A 19,509-nucleotide genomic window follows, 5' to 3' on the forward strand; every position below is an offset into this window, starting at 1 on the left:
CGCAAATGCGCAGTGATGACACGGTCTCTGCGCACAGAAAATAGAAGTTGCGCACATAAAATCCGAAGTTATGACCTTTTTTTTAGTCGTTACGCACTGTTGTCCAGGGGTCTGCGCAGTGAGTTGGTGAGTGTGCGCAGACTCGTCAAAAATTAGAGGGAACATTGCTTCAGGGTATTGGCAGTCCAATCGAGGAGCAGCAAGTGTTCCAGCGCCTGGTCGAACGTCTTCGAGCCAGTCCAGGTGAGGACTGGGACAACGACGCACGCCACAAGGAAGGTTTTCTGGTCAGAAGGTGTTGGCCGTAGGGTTGTCAAGTTCAATGAGGCACGCAACTTCGTGGAGGATCAGAGGGTTTCAAGCGCATCACTGACGAGCGCTTGTCAGGAGCAAAGCTTGGAAGATTGAGGAGTTTGGAGAGTTAGCCATCCATCCCTTTTTGAACCCCTAGGCTCAATGTTTCCCACAATTGCGACGGTCGAGGTCTCTAAAATCAAGTTGGACAAGGGATCGGCCGCGCGCCTCTCTCTGATTTTTCTTTAGAGGGTATTCTCCAGGCCAACAACTTGATTTTTTGACAGATGTATTTGAAAGTTATATCAAGATCACTGATGATGTCGATGTGTTAGAGGACTTGAATACATGATCATAACATACGCTCGGTGAAGTTTTCCAGTAGTAATAGGGCTGAAAACACGTTCATTTCTTATTTTTGGAGATTCTCCAAAAATAAAATTTGAAAACATCCAAAACTAAGCTATTTTTGTTATTTTTCGAGAAATCCAAAAATAAACAGGCCTGGTCATGGGTGAACCAGTCCTTTCATTTGTGGCGAGCAGGTTGTCGTGGAGTAGATTTTGAGTCGGTACACTGTAAATAATCTGTTAGATTTACTGGGAAATCTCTGTAAATTTTACAACGAATTACCAGTCGCAGCCAATAACTGTGCGTAGCTTGTAATTTTACATTTTGATATGTAACATTACCATAGTTTAGCCGTGAAGTCAAGTTACCAGAATTTCTTCGCAAAATTACTGACAGTTACTCGTAACTGCAGTTTACCATGCTATTGGGAAGATTGATTAGCTTCATAATCGCTGCAGCCAATATATACGTGGAAATGAATGTTACTGATATATCATTCTCGTGTTGATTTGACTTGATTCAACCTCGTTCGCGAAACTGGGGTCTGTTGTATGGAAGTTGTTGGTCCTAGTACCAATTTCAGTATAGTAGCCTACACAGTAGGGTACAAGAAACAACCGACAATAGTAGCTAATGTAGTTACACCATAGCCATTATATTATATTATACGGCTATACGGCTGTTCTCGCTGGTTACATTCGTTGTTACGGATGCGGCTGATAAGTTAGAAAATCAGTTTAGGATGTATGTTCGGGAAACTAGAAATATCAGCACCGCATGCTCAGTTGTCCATTTGCTAATGGCGGACAAGTCGACCTGTAATAGCTTACAATAAGTTACCGTTACGCGTTACGCGTTACTGGTTTTCTGAGATTCGTAGTAAACAGCCAACGCACAACTGTGACATCACAAGCAGTGTCTCGTTTAGTAAGTACAGTAAGTAGTGAACAACACTTGGGATAAATATCAATTTATACGAAATTAAATGGAAAAGAAAGGAACTATATGTAATGATAAATGTTTCTGTATGAAAGAGAAATAACCTAAGTCAAACATTATAACGTGGCCAGCAAATATTATTGGTGGCATGTCAGCGGATGAATACGACTTATTTCGAAATCGTTCGAGTGTCGTATCGTTGTCTGGCCATTAAGGCCTCTGCACACTGAGCTCGCGACCCGATAAAACGAGAGAATCGCGCCTGTCTACGACTGGACCATGCAGACCGGAGTCGCCGGCAACTCGCAACATGCCGTCTGCGACAGGGTTGCGCAACTCCGCGACAAAGTTGAAAATTTTCAACTTTGTCGCGAGTTGCGAGCGACTGGTCAGCAGTTACTGATTGCTAGCTCTATGTCACCGCAATAGTTTGTCCGGGTATTGCGTGTTTTGGCATCTATAATTGTTTCCTCATTGAATTTAGACTGATTTGAGGCCATTTTAAAACTTGAAGCTTAACTGCAAGAGCGCATTCTACTGTATGTACGCAGTACCGGTACTTGGTAATTACCAAAGGCCAACCAGCTCCAGCAGTACCGATACCGCGAATCTCTCAGTCATTGTATGTCTACAGGTGGATTTATTATATATATACCTTGTCTGGTTCATTTTAACCTGTACAGACTGTACAATGTACATTGGTTGGAAACTGGGTTAAGCAGGTACATATAATCGTGGTATGTCATGGGTTCACTGATGTAGGCTATATTTCAGATATCGGTACATCTCAGAACACGACGTCTGAAAATCTTTTTGTTGACTAGGTAGCAGCAGTGTAACTCTTGATGTTAGATTTCGTCTATTCTCCTCTTTACCAGACTTCGGTACGAATTGTAGTGGCTAATATTATAAGTCAAAAATGGACTATATGCATCATTATGGAGAATGAATCAACCAGGCCTATACGGATCAGTTTCCATGCTTGATAACTGAGGGCGAATCGAAGATTGAAAAGGAAAGAATCCCAGAGTTATATTTGAATATTGTCAAGACTCAATTCATTTACAATGAAGTTATAATGCATTTGAATGTTGTTCTCTATCATATCGAGAAATTAATGTATGAGTGCTTGACAGTTGATGCAGTCACTGAGGTAGTGGAATACAGAAAGGCTTGGTGTTTGTAGCCACAATAGGCTACAGCTAGAACTCCAGAAATTTGGATCGGCAACCGGAAATAGCGCCTTTAACTGGGTCACCCAGATTATGCGTTTTCAGCATTGAAATATGATATTGGTTCGTGTGTGCATATAAGACGTCATCTTATTCATTGACAAACCCATGTATACCCATCGAAATATTCATTTTGCGATCTATCGGGAGCTGTGCAATGTGTATCCATTGCGAGACTTCGAACAGAACGCGCAAGAGCTGTAGTTGCCGCTTGTGGGCACTGCCGGGACCAGTGTGCATTGCTTCGCAACTTACGACTCGCAACTCGCAACGCGCAACTCGCGATGTTGCGTCGCGAGGTCAGTGTGCAGAGGCCTTTATTGAGATTTGAGCAAAGGGTGGAGCGAAGCTTGTTGTGCTTGAAGAAAGTGGACACGATCGGGGAAGATGCCTAGGAACGCTGAATGGGATACGCATCGTCAAAGGTACAGTACTACATAGTATTTGTTACCGTGAATATCTGCGACTGTGCAATGTGCACACCACTTTGATTTCATGATTGAAATATTTCATTCTCCGCATTTTCTGTTCTATTTTGGGATACTAGTCGACTTATATAGTGACCTGTGACACCACATACTCCGCCGCGGAGGAGTTGAAACTGTTGGCTTGTTTATGTCATTTTCGGGCCATAGCATAGAGATGTTTTCATCCACTGCTGGATTTGTTTGGCACACATGCCACCTCATATCCAGAGTGGAATTGGTGAGGAACCTTTTGCTTCAATACATTAGATACAGTAAGTCATGAATCTCTGCTATATCATGTACAAGACGGAGCCTTCATCACACAATGTACCAGTACCGGTACTTCAAAACATGTTACCGTATATTTTTGTTAGCCTATTTGTCTTAGTAGTCTTTATAATGTCATGTCTAGGTTAGGAACTTTGCTTTATATAGCGACTTACTCATGAATTCTTTTTAGTGGAACTGCAAGATACTAGTTACACAGAAGGAATGAGGAAGAGAAAAAGAAACAATTGGAAGTTTCGCCGGTGATGGAATTAATTCACCTTTTCTGCGACCACTCGTGTTACTGCATGTCTCCTGAAGAAGAATTAGACCTCCAGCAGCAATACTTTTCCATCGATTACCACTTCATCGTGATATCATGAATGAATATACAGTTTTTTCCAATGTCGTTTTGGGAGTGTGAAGAAAATTTTGCGATATTTTAGCATCAGGTTGCTTTGCGATAGGTATGGATGTACGTGAATTTACAAGCTGGTATGTATCTCGATTTACAGGGACAGTATGTAGGTAGGTAGGTAGGTAGGCGGTCTCGGTCTCAAATGTACAGGAGAACATGTAGATTGGGTAACCCGGAGGGGACTGTAACATTACAGTATGGCGTGTAAAGTGAGATTACCGGACGAGTGTAAGTTGAATTTGCATTGACTAACGGTAAAGTTAGATCACCACGAAATGTCTGGCTACCGTGCTTCCAAACATTTCGCGGTAAATCGAGGTTTTTATTTTTTACAGTGTAGAATGACGAAAATATGAAGACAGACACTCGGCTAAGGGAAGGTGAATTCCGGAAACACTGCTACATCGACAACAAAGCAATTTCAGCAAGCTGCACGCTGCTCTGGAGGCAGCGACCACGACAAGCCTTGTAGTATCCTGAATACATTATTATGTCTTGATAAAGAAAAACATGTTTGGAGGTTCAAGAATAGTTTCAAATGTAGGCTATCATGTTTACCATCGTTTTGAATTATGACGGCGAATATTTATTTATTTTTGATAAATTAGTCGTGATTTTCTCATTGCCTAATATCAGTGCATCCATGAGCGGCATGTATAAACAATGTATTTCCTTGCTCTAAATGTAGAAATACAATTAAAACGCCGCGGAATATAGTTAAAACTTTTGACTTGGCCTACAATATAATATCTGCTTTTAATATGGCCCTATGATGGAAGATAATTGCCCATCACCCATAGTCTCTAAGGAAGTTTCGAATAAGTGGCTGTCTTCGACTGGATTAAGCGATGACTACGCGACGTTGCTCCTTCTCGTTGCCTGTGGCAGTGTGAATCACGGTAATGCTATCATTCCAATAAAAGCGTAAATAATCGATACTGCAGCTACACTACTATACGCAAGTGATCGTGCCTGAACCGTTCTCATAATCCAGTGGTTCCCAACCTGTGGTACGTGTACCACTAGTGGTACGCGAAGGTCTTCCAGGTGGTACGCGAGTAGATTCTGTTATTTTTTCGACCGAAGGGAGTTATTAGTTAAGGTGGGGTTGAACACAACGATTGTTCTCCAATAAACTTCAGGCTTAGCGTGGCCTCCTCGTACTCGACTCTAGCTTCTCACTCTATTCCCCATCTGCCAATTTCCCCTTCTACGTGGGAGTCCGAACAAGTATTTTCATCCCTGATGACTATCAAGTCGAAGAATCAAAACCGACTTGTTGCGCCCATGCATGACTTTCGATGCGCTGTGAGCAAACATATGCCACGCATCGACCAGCTAGGGCAGTGGTTCTCAAACTGGGGGGCGTGAAAGCATCTAAAGAGGGGCGCGAAGCTGCGGCCAGCAGAAAATTTTTTCGCGTTTCGCGCGATTTACCTAAATTTCATTGTCTTTGCTCTGTGAATAGTCATAACTGCATATTTGGGAATTCTATTATCAACTGTCATAACCTTCCATGCAATCAAATTATTCGTTAGGATTGCTAGCATTCTGGTTGCATTTTGTGATATAACGATAATTGGGGCGCGAAATTCTTCACTATCATAAACGGCGGCGCGTCTAAAAAAATTTGAGAACTGCTGAGCTAGTGGAAAATAAGCTAAATGCAGCCATCGCATTAAAATAATTGACGTTTGTGGTTTGTTTTTAATTGAATATTATGTTGTGCTTCTTGTGACTGGTGGTGAAAAACAATTCCATGCATCCCATTTAACCCTGGCTGATAATGCCTAGTGTAATAGTGTTTCCTATTACGCCTCGCATACGTCAAAAACGTCATTATGATGTCATAAACATTTTTGACCGTCTTCAGCGTAACTTATGTGGGTGGTACGCGAGCACTGCATAAAACCTCGAAATGGTACGTGGGTGAAAAAAGGTTGGGAACAACTGTCATAATCGATTGTGATAAGTGGGGCAATTTTTTTTTATCTAAAAAACGGAAGATTTTGACCTAAAAAATCTAAATTTTGACCTTTTTTGACCTAAAAAAAACTGAAATTTGACCAAATTTTGACCTCACGTATGCAAATTAGGTGTTTTCGCATATAATGTTAAAATTGTACTACTTATCTTCATTTCTGGTTGGAACTGTCTGTCCTTACAAAGTAGATTGGCCTGAAAAAACGTTTTTGGCTCAAAAACTGACAGATATTTACATGAAAAACTAGTATTTTAACGAAATTTGGCCCTATGAAGAATTCCAGTAGTTACATTACGTATTCTGGTGGAAATAATTAAAATTTGTTGTAGTACAACGAAAGATCCTTTCCTACATTCTCGGGTAGAAAGTGTCTGTCCTTACTACGTAGCTTGCCAAGAACGGAGAAAGAACGTTCAACAGCAGCATTTGTTGGCTGACAACACTCAAGTTGTGTGCACACTGCTGGTGAAAAACCGTGTTGCTTCATTCTGACAATGTTGTCTATATCACAATTTTTCAGCTTGCGCTTCTTGATATAAGAACCATGCAATGTCCAAGCAGTCTTGCTTCAGCTAGGATATTGCGGTACGTTGACCATAAAACCATGTCACTATTTGTTTCATTTGACCATTTATGATTCACAATGAGCAGACAATGGTCCGTTTACCACGGTAGGCCTATAAAGTAGGCTACAAGCTGTAAAATATCAAATGATAAGTTCACCGACAGCGCAAAATCTACGATACAAACGAAATGCAGAGGTCAAAAAATTTTTAACATAACTTTGTAAACAATTTTGACAAATTTTGACCTAACGCTACAATTTTGACCCAATTTTGACTTTTTTTGACATGTCAAAAAAAAATTGCCCTAGTGATAAGATGTTAAGCTATATCAATACTTATATCTATTTTACACACTGAACTGCGACTCTATATCACGATGACAGCTACTGAAGCTGATCTGAAAGATGCCACAAGGAAGCTTACCTCCAAGATTGAGGCGATGCGAGTCTCGTGTCATGAAAAAAGCGTTGTCAATGAAGCAGTCAGCCAAGTACTGGCACAGCTATTGAAAGATAGTGATTTTAAAGACCTAATTGCCAAATCCACACAGATGGATACGAAAATTGATTATATTATTGACCAAAACAAGAAAAGAGACAAATAACTTCAAGAAATCAAGGCATCTCAAGACTTCATCAGTTCCGCCTTCGAAGCCCAAAAACAACAATTCAAGGACCTCGAAGCACAGTATTGCATTCCTCCAGATGGAAAATAAGAAATTGCAACAAGCTATCTCAAATAAAGAAAGACAAATTGACGACCTCGACCAAATCCAACGGAGCGATACCCTGGAACTCCATGGCGTACCTGTTAAAGAAAATGAAAGATTTGACGAAGAAGTCACTAAAATTGGTGCAGCTCTTGGTATCTCACTAACATCAGATGACTTGAACTCTGTCTTCAGGCTTCGATCTCAAAATGCAGCTATGAGTGATCGTCCACCTTTGATAATTGCAACATTCCACCTCTTAAAGACCAGGGGACTTTTTCTCGAGAAGCGTGGAGATCTTCGGAAAGTCACGAAACATCCTGAATACAAAAATATATACATCAATGAAAACCTGACAAAATTCCGCAGGATCCTATATGCAAAAGCACGACAAGCTGCTAAAACGTTAACGTACGACTTCTGCTGGACTGCAAATGGGAAAGTATTTATGAAGCGAGACAATAATACACGCACAATCCTCATTGATTCTCTAGAAAAGCTGAACCAGCTGTGAAAGGCCTGGTGATCATCTCGACTATGTAAGTCACTTTGTCATTGCTCAAAATGGCTTCCAGCGAAGACCATACAAATGCATATGTGAAAAATTCTGAGCTGCTTTACAACAATATTGAGATTTGCGAAAGTGTTACTTTGGATAATTTATCCTACAACTTATCTACCGCTTTTCAAGACTTTGTTATCTGCCACTTCAATATTAGATCTTGGCAAAAACACTATTTATCCCTTCATCAAATTATTAGAGACATGAATATTGCTCCCAGTGTAATAGCTTTGTCTGAAACTGCCCTGCGTGACGACCCCTTATTGAATATCAATTTACATGGTTATACGTTCATCCTCACCACCACAGATACCAAATGTGGCGGAGTTGGTATGTATATGAGAGATGACATTCCCTATTCCCTTGTTGATAAGTATTGCCTGAATCTGGATACAATTGAAGAAAAATGGGTAGAGGTTCAAGTTGGCATAGCCAGTGTACCTTCCATTATTGTCGGTGTTATCTACAGACACCCCGTGCCAAACACCTCTGACTTCAGCTCTGAGCTATCCCACGCCATTGTTGAAATATCTAACTCGAAGTTACCATTTTTCGTGGTCGGAGACATCAATATTGACATGGCATCCAAGAAAAGCAAAAATACATCAAGTCATCTTGAGAATATCACGGCTACTGGTGCAACACAAATCATTACTAATCCCACCAGATACTGTGACACCACTGCAACCATTATTGCCCATTGCTACACTAATATAGCACAAGGTTCAATAAAACCATATGTCCTGATTGATGACACTACTGATCATTACCCAATAATAGTTCAATTCAGGCGCCGTATGCATAAAAACCTTTGGCTTATACGACACTCTCCAGGAATCTGACTCCAGAAAGCATGACTAATATCTACATTTCTACAATCACGTCTGGGACTATTTTGAAAAGTATGAACCAATGCCTCTGACTGAATTGAATTTTAATCAGCGATTCAACATGTTTATCAATTCAATATTAGAAATAGTTAATGTATACTCACCATTGACAGGTTTATCTCGCAAACAGCGTAAATTGAAACGTAAGCCATGGTTAATTCCATCTATCCTCCAATCCATTCGTATAAAGAATAAGATGTATCGTACATTATTCCTAAAGGGGAGCCTTGAAGACAAAATAGTCTATAAATCATATGCAAGCAACCTTTCGCGAACTATCACTAAAGCTAAGCAAACATACTACATGTCCCTCTTCACACGGTTCAAGGGTGACCCAAAATCTGCCTGGAAGGCAATAAATGGTATAATAAATAGGGGCGATACTTCAGCAACCTATCCAACTCAGATTCGTCTCAGTGACGGTAGTTTGACCTCTGACCCCGCCAAGATATCCAACTGCTTTAATAATTACTTCACTTCAATTGGTTCCGTACTAGCTGCAAAGCTCCCATCTCCTATTATCAATCCAACGACACAAAGTTCCTATACCTTCTCCTGTCCCAACTCTATCTTTTTAGAAGATTGCAATGAGTCAGAAATGATGTGTAGTATTAGGCTTACCATATTTTGGAAATCAAAAAAGAGGACACTTTATCAGAAATTTGCAACTTGCAAAACCGGAGTAAAATTCTCAAAAACTGGTTACTTTTCCTCACCTTGTGATCGGTTGACTCAAAAAAAATAAAATAAAAAAAAAGGTCATCACTTCTGCTCAGAGCTCAAAATAACGTTTTTTACTGCACATTGCCAGGTGGATGACTAAAAAAAAAAAAAAGGTCATCTTTTCGCTCAGAGCTAAATTCACCGATTTTCACTCCGAAATACCCGCCGGAGCGTCACTTCTGTGCTAATTTGCGGCATATCACTCGCAATTTGATCTAAATCTGACCTAAATTTTCAAAAAAGAGGACAAATTCTCAAAAAAGAGGACAAAAGGGCGTCCTCCGAGGACACTTTCAAAATAGTCAAAAAAGAGGACAAATCCTCTTAAAAGAGGACGTATGGTAAGCCTATGTAGTATACACTCGCTTAAAAACGGCAAATCCTCTGGCGTTGATACGATCCCGGCAAAACTGCTCAAATTCATTGCACCTGCTATTGCCAGACATCTATGCACATTTTTCAACTTTTCAAGCAATCATGGGATATTTCCAGACCATCGCAAGCAAGCCAAGGTTGTACCAGTTTACAAAAAGAATGACAGGCTAGAAATTGGAAACTACAGACCAATTTCAGTTTTGAACTCAATTGCCATTACATTTGAAAGACTACTCTACCGTAGAATCATTGACTTTGTTATGAAAAATTCACTATTATCCGATGAGCAATTCGGTTTTTTAGCCAATAGAAGCACTACGCAGGCCCTAGCCGACATGACATCCAGACACTTCATGTCACTTGATAACAGAAAACCAACATGCTGTGTTTTCTTCGATATCAGCAAAGCATTTGACTCTGTTAGCCACCAGATACTGATTAGAAAACTTGTTCAGTTTGGCATACGTGGTATTGCCTCGAAACTTATATCTGACTACTTGAAAAACCGACGACAATGTGTGTATGTCAATAGTACTATCTCAGCTCCATCAACTATAACTTGTGGCGTCGCTCAGGGGTCTGTATTGGGGCCTTTATTATTTCTTATATATATCAATGCTGTTAGCAAGGTCTCCTCTCTGAAAACCGTACTATTCGCTGATGATGCCTGTTTCTCAGCATCCTCAACATCCTTGCAGACCTTGCAAGACTTGACATCTGATGAAATGACAAAGATCTGTAATTGGATGAGAAGTAATCAACTTTCCATCAACCCCAGCAAACCCAACTTCTCTTATTTAATAATTCCAATTCACAAAAATACAATCCATTTTCTGTAAGAATCAATCAAACTATCATTAACCCAGCTGATCACGTTCGCTATCTGGGAATTCTTGTCGATTCGAAATTGTCATGGAAATCTCGGATCGACTCAGTCACCTCGAAATTGTCAAGGGCTACGGGCATGCTACAACGATTGATATATCTAATGCCACAAAAAGTACTGTGCGCAGTGTATTTTGCTATTTTTCAATCTCAGCTTCAATATGCAATAAATATATCGGGACATACAAATGTAACAAACCTTACAAAAATCAAAACTCTCCAGAACCAGGCTCTTCGTGTCATTAGTAAATTACCTCCCAGGCAACGAATTCTCCCGGAAAATCGAAGTCATGGTATACTCAGAGTTGCCGACCTAATTCAGTACGAGACGGCAAAGATGATGCACACCATCTTCCACACAAACAGGGCATACTTTAATTCGCATTTTACAACTTTTGCGAAAACTCATGGTTATGAAACTAGGCAGGTATCGAGAAACTCTATTTCGCTGCCTCTCCTGTCCCGATCTTCATCCCGCAATAGTTTACAATTTGTCGGTGCGAAAACTTGGAATGATCTCCCTGCAGAGCTGATACCAATACCGCCATGGCAGTTTAAAAATATATGTATAAATTATCTACTCCAAACGTACTGTTGATTTTTTTTCTTTTATACAATGCTTGTTCTAATGTTATCCTTTATTACACCTTTATTAAAGCTTAATATCGTATCGTTAGTCGTATATTTACTGAATGTTGACTCTACATATGTGTGTGTGATTTAATATATAGCCTATGTTTCACGTAATTATTTATGCATCAAACAATCCAAACGGGTGGCGACTGATTCTGAAGGCCTAACGGCCCCTCGTCGTCTCCCAGTCTATACCGCAATATTTGTTTCGTATACTTCTTTATTTATTGATGTGACGAATAAAAGACTATCTATCTATCTATATCTTCATCAATAGCATGGATAATGGACATGCGCTATCAGATTTGCTCAGTAACTGAGTACTTCTACTTTTTCAAAGTAGACAGGTAGTTTCCCACTACTTGAAGTAATTCATCATGTAAATGTAATTTACCGCTATATCTAATTCGTAATAATTTGTTATTTACTTACTTTTTTCGGGTAAAAGTGCTATATTCCTCAAATTAGAGCTAAAGACCGAGGAATTATAGGGCTGGCTTAATGTTGTACCAAGAAGAATTTAATTCACACAACAGCAACTAAACCCAGATTATTTTTTCGCGCCTCGCGCAAAAATTGATACGCAGTGACGATCATGTTTTCACACGGTATTTGGTAAATAATTTACGTAGCGGGTTGCGTGGTTCCGTTCACAGCGCATTGTCACCCATATGGCATGATTCAACACATCAAATATGGCTCATCACAACGTTTGAAACTGCCGTTTCGCAATCTAGCATCTATTTATCGTAGCATATTCTAGCAGCACTAAGCGTGTCCTGATCTGGAATAGTGGTATCTAACTTTTTAAGCGTAAGTCTCAACATTGGTCTGTTTTAGCTTTGAAGCTTTCTGAAAAAAGACATGAAATATGGTGGTGATCCGCAATTAGGCAATAATTTATTTAATCTGATTAGTTCCGTTGTACAGTATATTGTCTCGTTATCGTTACCTTGTTATTCCATTCTCTTCTGCTCTGCTGCCAGATATCTTGCTTATAGCCACATTGGTTACCTTAACTTTAATAAACGTTTAGTCATGTTACGACGACGCAATAGAACAGTGACGAGACAGCGCAGTGGTATAATCCGCGCCTGCAACACCAGTGGGTGCAGGTTCGAGTCCGACCGAGGTCGACTTCCGAATTCCGATACCTAGGTGCTGGAGGTTTATCTTGGCTCCTCCTCGCCACCTCATCCGCGACAGCGGTATCGTACAAAAGCCTAGATGTGAGCCGTGCTATAAGTCGGCAGTTACGGAAAAATAAGAATAATATCGGCCTGGTGTAAATGACCATAGTAGTCGTCAAACACCATGAATAACCCAAAACAAACATACAAACATCGCAATAGTCAGTTTTCGACACTAACTGTGGTGCCTGTTTCAAGTTGGAACATGCAACACAATAAATACATCACTCACGCAGGCCTATCTATGAGAATGCGCAATGCAACTACCTCGAATATACACTGTAGAAAAACAGTAGCTGGTTGGGTATCAGCAGAAATCCGCAATTTACAATCCTCTTTTAAATACTGCGATACATGATACGTTTTTTCATTTCATCGAATGGCTTAACCAGCGAGACAAGCAAAATATATCCAAACTGAGAATACATCTGAAACAAATTCTAAATCGCGTCTCCATGACAGATGACATTCCTATCAACGATTACGCCACTGGTGGCGTACGAATTAGAACTATTGAGAGTGAAAATTACGTCAATTGCGCAATTGCATTGACCGGCTCCGTACAAATGTTCAATTTCAGTTGCGTCCAAAGCTTTATTCCAAAGTTGAAATCCGGTCATCTCACCAAGGAAGCCATGCGAGCGTTCGGACGATGGGTGATTTTGACCAACAACCAGCACGCCACCTCCTCGTATGCTTTTCATGCCCGTAAGGTCACGAGTTTTGAGTGTTCCATTAACGTATGACGTAGTCCAAGATGGGTTCATTGAAATGCACATATGAGTTTCATAAATGATTCTAGGAAGAATGAAAAACATTGGTCGCTGTTCCGGAACTACAACACGCAATGTATTTCCAACCAAATAGACCGTCATGTCGCTATAGCTCTGATTTCCGTTTATCCGGTAGCTAAATAGAAAACCATAAACCGGATTGCGATCATGAACCTTCCTCAGCCAAACGCATACAGTAAGTGACGTAATGTTAGGCAATGTATCCGCGTATTGGACGTAATCCAAATGTCCGGTTCCCGGGAATAGGACTTGAGAGACATTGCATCCTGCAATATTTGCAACAAAATGTTCAAATCGGCTAAATTCGATTTATTCGTCTAAGTCTTGAAACCAAAATAAATATTATATTTATTTATTTTTCTTCCAAATAATTTCGCTATAACGCCTGCAAGGGAAGGCTGAGGTATTGATTGAAATGACGTGTTGTAACAGCTTCTATCTCAAAACGAACTGATGCTGCCGGTGAGAAAGACTAACATAATGGATGTGAACAAAAATTACTTTTACGAATGAACACAGGGCAGCAATGTGTTTTAAACGAAATGATATGTTGGATCGATGGCCATGTGTATTAGGGACCACGAGTCCTGCGCATCTGTCAAACGACATACATCTCATCACCTGCGACGTTACAATCATTGTCAATAAACCTTTAATTAGTCGTGATCGTATCATTTTGAACCATTTCACATCGAATGGGTTTTGATGAAACAAATTGTTTATGCCACCATTGGATATAGATGGCTTTTGGTCTGTTAAACATGAGTAAATTTGTTTCCTGGATATAGTATTGATAAGCTGGAAGTAGGAATTTTGGACGTTACAAAATTATAAACGCTAATTCAAAATCAGAATTTAATTTCCATCACATATGACTGAAATTACTCCTTCGTTGCAGTTGTAAAGGTATGTCATGGTAACAAAAAATAAAGAAAAGATGTTGATATCGCAGAAATGATGTCTGCGAACTTTCACGGTGCGCTAACGAGTCGTAACCAGAGTCGCGAGTCGGATCGTTTTAGCCATTAGAAGTTAGAGTCGCACTTCTCATCCAGTCTCAATTTTGTTACTGAACGAGTTTTGGTACGGATACGGAGTAGCTAGTTAAAAACTCAACAATTCGTGAATCAGAGCAAAGTCGTGAAGTTCAATTCTGCAGTGTAGGGAGCAGGGTCGGGGTAGCAATTCGAAATCTAACGTGATATCGGAATCAAGTTACATAGAGATAGATATCTCGAGAATATTAGTGGTTTTAATGGAAGAGACAACATAATTCAATTAGAATGAGATCCGTCAAACTTATCAGCATCATTATGACCTGAGATCGTAATCCATACTTTTTCCGGGTTTGAGCTTTTTTACTAGAATACCAAATTGCTGCCTAGTTCACAACTCAATCTCCCGAACTCAATGTTTGAGGATAATATTTTGTATCACTTCTGGCCTTGTCATACAGTCACTATTTGGATAGCTTACCTGTATGCTCGTAAGCTTTCGAAGTTGTCATTGCGTGACTCTTTAATGATGTAGTTTTTGCCACTGTTGTAGTCGTTCTCGTTGTTGTTGTGGGTAATGTTGCTTTTGTTGCTTTTGTTGTGTTTGTTACGGGCGTATGTCTTGTTGTTGGTAGTGCAGTTGTTATTGTGCTAGTAGGATTCGCATCTAAATCCCGGATTGTTGTACCCCCTTCTTTATTCGTCACGCGAGTTTAAACTGACGCTATATTTCCTCCTGCCATTTCAAATACTCTTTCCAGCGCTTGCAAATCCACCGCATCTGCTTAAAATTTTAATCTATTTGAATGATTTGATCAATCGATTTTAATCATAATAATAGTATGAGCAATACTCTACGTCCGATCAATAACGGAAAGTTAAGAATTGGTTGAGAAGCAAAAATGAATCATTAATATTTATTTAAATTAATCAGGGAGAAATAAACTTAACCAGAAATTAAATATGATTATGTAAGAAACTGACTCACCTGAAATTTCCTGTCAAAAGAAAATATAACAACTCACAATACAATTTTAGCGAAAAAGTGAGTATTACCACTTACCACCCCCAATGGGGGTACAAGAAATCGTAACTTACTTCACCACTAGGTTATATGATTGTGCACAAGGTCAGTTCCGACAAATGGATATGGATGGAGGCAAGATTTCGGGGCCGAACTTGTTAGCCTGATATTCACCCTACGCTATGCTGGAAATAGGTGCTAAGTGATGTTACTAATGTAGACAACAAGTAAATATATCTTCAATTCTCAAGTTTCTTCAAGTCATTGCTAATTTTTACAAGTCATGTCACTCGATTTTTAAGGAAAACGAGTAGAGCTAAGTCGAATTTTTATAATACAAGACATTGTAGAAGCAATGAAACCGGATATTACTCAAGCCATTACATTTGGAAAGAATACTGGCGCTCTTCAGAGGTACTCCTGAGCAACTAGCATAGAAGTGAAAATAATATTGTTTGTCAACAATCGTGTCACCAAACATGACGTCACCGCCATGAAATTCAAATATTCGACTATACTTTAGTCCTGTCATTCAGTAAATATAAATAATACCTTCCATGGTGCAAAACTATTGGCAGTATATTCGATATGCCGCTTATAAATAGTATCGATATTACCTAAGATTCGACCTCGACAACTTACTATGGTCATTTGCCTTGTTCCACAGGTAGAAGTTGATACAACGCGGTCTGTAGAATACTACTCAAATAAGCATTGCTAAATTGAAGAAATCAACGGTATCAAGTAAATTATGTACAATATAATAGGGGTCCAAGAGAGACATCACGAAATGGCAGTGAAGTGATTTGTATAACATAACCCCATGAGACTCATTCCTATTACTTTAACGCTGGAGCATACTTTGTTATCCATACTCACAGTATTCATTTTATTATTGTAGATACGGAATTTGCTCCATAAAGCGGAAGGTAGATCAATTCCTAACAATTCCTACCTATGATTTGAGTTACTAGCATGACTATACCATAGATCAAGCTGTCAAACATACGCCCCGCGGGCCGCATACGGCTTGCCAGACTATTTCATCCGGCCCAGGAAGCACTTTCGAGTAATGAAATATGCTTTTCTTATTCAGCACATTTCTATCAAAAGTTGATATTTGAATGCGAATGGTCAAACCGATGCATAACGTCTGATGCAAAATATTCACGGCCTCCTTAGAAACCCGAATGAACCTTAAATAATAATGCAACAAGTCCCACCGTCCGCATTTAGAACCTTGCCTTGCTAGCAAAATATACAAGGAGCGAACCCCACACCACGACTAAAACAAAGGGAGCATATAAATATATCAACTTATTTCTGCGTCATACGCCGGTTGGCGACACTGTTTCTGCGGTTTATGGCTGTAACTAATCAGTCTCCCATCGTAATATTTACAATTTCGTTTTGTGCGACTAAAGTTGTTGCCAGAATAGAGCCCATATTATCCGCAATATAATGTACAATGCATTGGCTTGATAGTTTATCATTCCCCTGAAAACAAAGGAATGGATTCCGAAGAAAAACTTGGTAATCATTTAACTGATTCGACCCGCCATCAATGAAATGATTTGAATGAGTCCCGCGATCCAAATTGTGTTTGACACCCCCGACACCAACAGGTTAATTTGAAAGGAAGCACCTTTCAAATATATCCTCTCTCGAGGGAACTTTCACCGCAGTGCGATTCCATGTAATGAAATTTAGTTGATCAGCTGAATGGAAATCGAGTAACGAATACTCTGACGGTGCGACGATGAAGGATTCCAAATTAACATGTTACAATTGGAATTGCGACTGATGATATTATAATGTGAGACGGAAAATGACGATAGGATCAATTGGGTTCTGTCCTATTCCTGTCCATCGGGCGTGATCAGTGATAAGAAATTAAACTGTTGGTGTGAAATTATATGCGAATCGTAAGACCATATTAGGCACATAACCTAATATCTATGCAGATCTCACTTACCTCCTAGCCGAAGTATCAAAAGAGCTAATAACAACTCCGAATGCATGCCTTTCATTTGCAGATTCGAATTGATGGGATAACACGCATCCTTCCAATTTAAAGCGTTCGAATATAACGTAAGCCTGGATGCCACACGCATGATATTCTCAAAGTTAATTCCGGACGGAAGCCCTCATTTCCTACGATCAATCATAATCTTGCTATGTAATTCGGAACTATATTAAGGGATATAGTTACTGCGACCTTCATGGATAATTTTCGGGTTGGGATTGAGATGACGTGAATATCAACCACGCACGGTAGATATTAGCACGGATTTTTAATAACGGGTTGGAAAGTTGCGGTGATGTGATGCTGTTGATTTTCAGGGGGAATTACCACAATTCAATCCAATGTCACTCTTTCCTAGTCCCCAAAGACCTTGAGAAAGCGACTTGAGAAAAGCTTGTGTATCCAATGTACACCCAAATCTTTTAACAAATAATTATCCTAGATAAGGGGTTGCCAACCTTTTTGTTATTCACGGCAGCATTTCGATGAGTTATGTAGCCTGCGGCCGCATTCCAGGACATGGTTCGTAATGAAGAAACTGGACGCCATATACCTATTTTTAGGGCTGGGCAAAATCGAGTACCTGAGTGATTCGATTCTGAATCACGTAATATGCTTCGAGTCGAGTAATCGAATATCACTCATTGTGACGTCATAACAGAATGGAATACGTCAAAGTTCAAATATGTACCCGTAATGTTTATGCCATCACAGAGGATATAATGCCTGTTATCAATCTCATAAATGATACTTTGGTATTTTTTCGACCATACCAATTTCATTCCACTTGGTGACAATGTTGTGGGATGATCATGACTTCGGAAATTTGCTACGCCCAGTAACCTTCGTACCTTTGTACTATTTTTTTCGTATGCTACGGTACCGCCAATCAAAATTTCAAAGCTTCAACAGTGAAAATTAGTAGCGGAACTATAATTCTCGTTGATAAATTAACTTTTAGTGGCGAGAACCGTATAATTTCAGTACTCGAAAAAATCATCTTTTACTACTCGACTCGAATCATTAAAATTAATACTCGATTCAGATTCGAGTAGTCGAATCATTGTGTCCTGCCCTACCTATTTTACACTGTCCCTGTCCATTTTCGGTGAGCTCCAAACTGATTTCTTTATTCATATCAGCTTTCCATACGAACCAAAATCGCTAGTGGTCATGTTATGAAGAGATTCTTGGTTACGTCTTGGTTTAAAATTTTTCAGATTCACGAATTAATTTCGTCGTGAATATTTGTATTTGCACATATTCCTTTCAAACATTTATCGTTTCTCAGCTCATGTGATCAGATCCCCCGCGTAGAGTTGATAGAGGGTGGGGGGTGTTTAAAAATACTTTTTTTCCCAATTTAATCGGCTTGGTTGTCAAATCGTCCGATTTCCTAAAATAACGTTGCACATCAAATTTGACTCGATTCCAACCACTGGAAGCCGAGGTCAGTCAAATTGAAATTTCAGTCATTTTTGAAATAATAGTATTTACGGTGACCAATTTCGTCATACCGACATGACCAAAAATCGTGTTGCATGTATGTCCGAAGAGGCAGGGATGTCTTTTCGACTTTTTTGAACTTTACAAGGGCCTATGGTGGTGTTTGGATGGAGACATCGCCAGTAAACGAAAAAAAGATATGACACGGATTAGCAGGAAATTAGTCCACTTCATTGAAATAGACACGGGATAATTTCCCCATAGAGTACTTTACACACCGAAATTACCGACTACGACAAGGAAATGAACTGATAATTAGCACGAAAAATACGGTTAAATATATTTCTCAAGTGATAGTCATATCTAGAAGTATTTTCTGTCAGGTCAATTTAGACTTCATGAAATCTTTCCCATTTATGCAGGGCATTCCGATGTCTCTCTGCCCACTGCCTTACTGCCTTTGTCAATTGCCTATGCCTCCAATCCCCACACACTTCAGCTGGTCAAGAAAGAGTTGCGAGATGGTGCGATGATATATTCTTCAGATGTCACGCCCATGGGTTGCGAGTAAGAGTATGACCGAGCTCGATTCTTAAATACCTACACATATGTAGTTTATCTAAGCTCCTCCTCGCAATCTGATCCACGTGAAAGGTGTCTTACAAAAGCCGAGAACAAAAGTGGACCGTGTTATCAGTGAGAATAATAATAATCGGGAAAACCATGCATGAATCACACT

At 39.7% G+C, this 19,509-nt stretch overlaps 1 protein-coding gene and 1 long non-coding RNA gene across 3 annotated transcripts in view; one reads left to right on the top strand and one right to left on the bottom strand.

The window, feature by feature from the left end:
* Positions 1-19,509, top strand: part of LOC145435498 (uncharacterized) — a 64,416-nt gene that overhangs the window by 11,036 nt on the left and 33,871 nt on the right. The gene's annotated exons all lie outside the window — the stretch shown is intronic.
* On the bottom strand, positions 13,015-17,401 carry LOC145435265 (uncharacterized). 2 transcript variants are annotated; one of them, XR_013913774.1, is made up of 4 exons: positions 17,274-17,401; positions 15,928-15,987; positions 14,756-15,055; positions 13,015-13,545 (listed from the first exon to the last, which is right to left on the bottom strand). It is a non-coding gene; the product is annotated as an uncharacterized LOC145435265 (long non-coding RNA). The 2 variants fall into 2 exon arrangements; XR_013913773.1 differs by having other exon boundaries at positions 13,016-13,545; positions 14,756-15,058; positions 15,934-15,987.

Source organism: Botryllus schlosseri, chromosome 3 (genome assembly GCF_051294905.1).
Source record: "Botryllus schlosseri isolate E-star chromosome 3, Bs_hap1, whole genome shotgun sequence".
Lineage (NCBI taxonomy): Eukaryota > Metazoa > Chordata > Ascidiacea > Stolidobranchia > Styelidae > Botryllus > Botryllus schlosseri.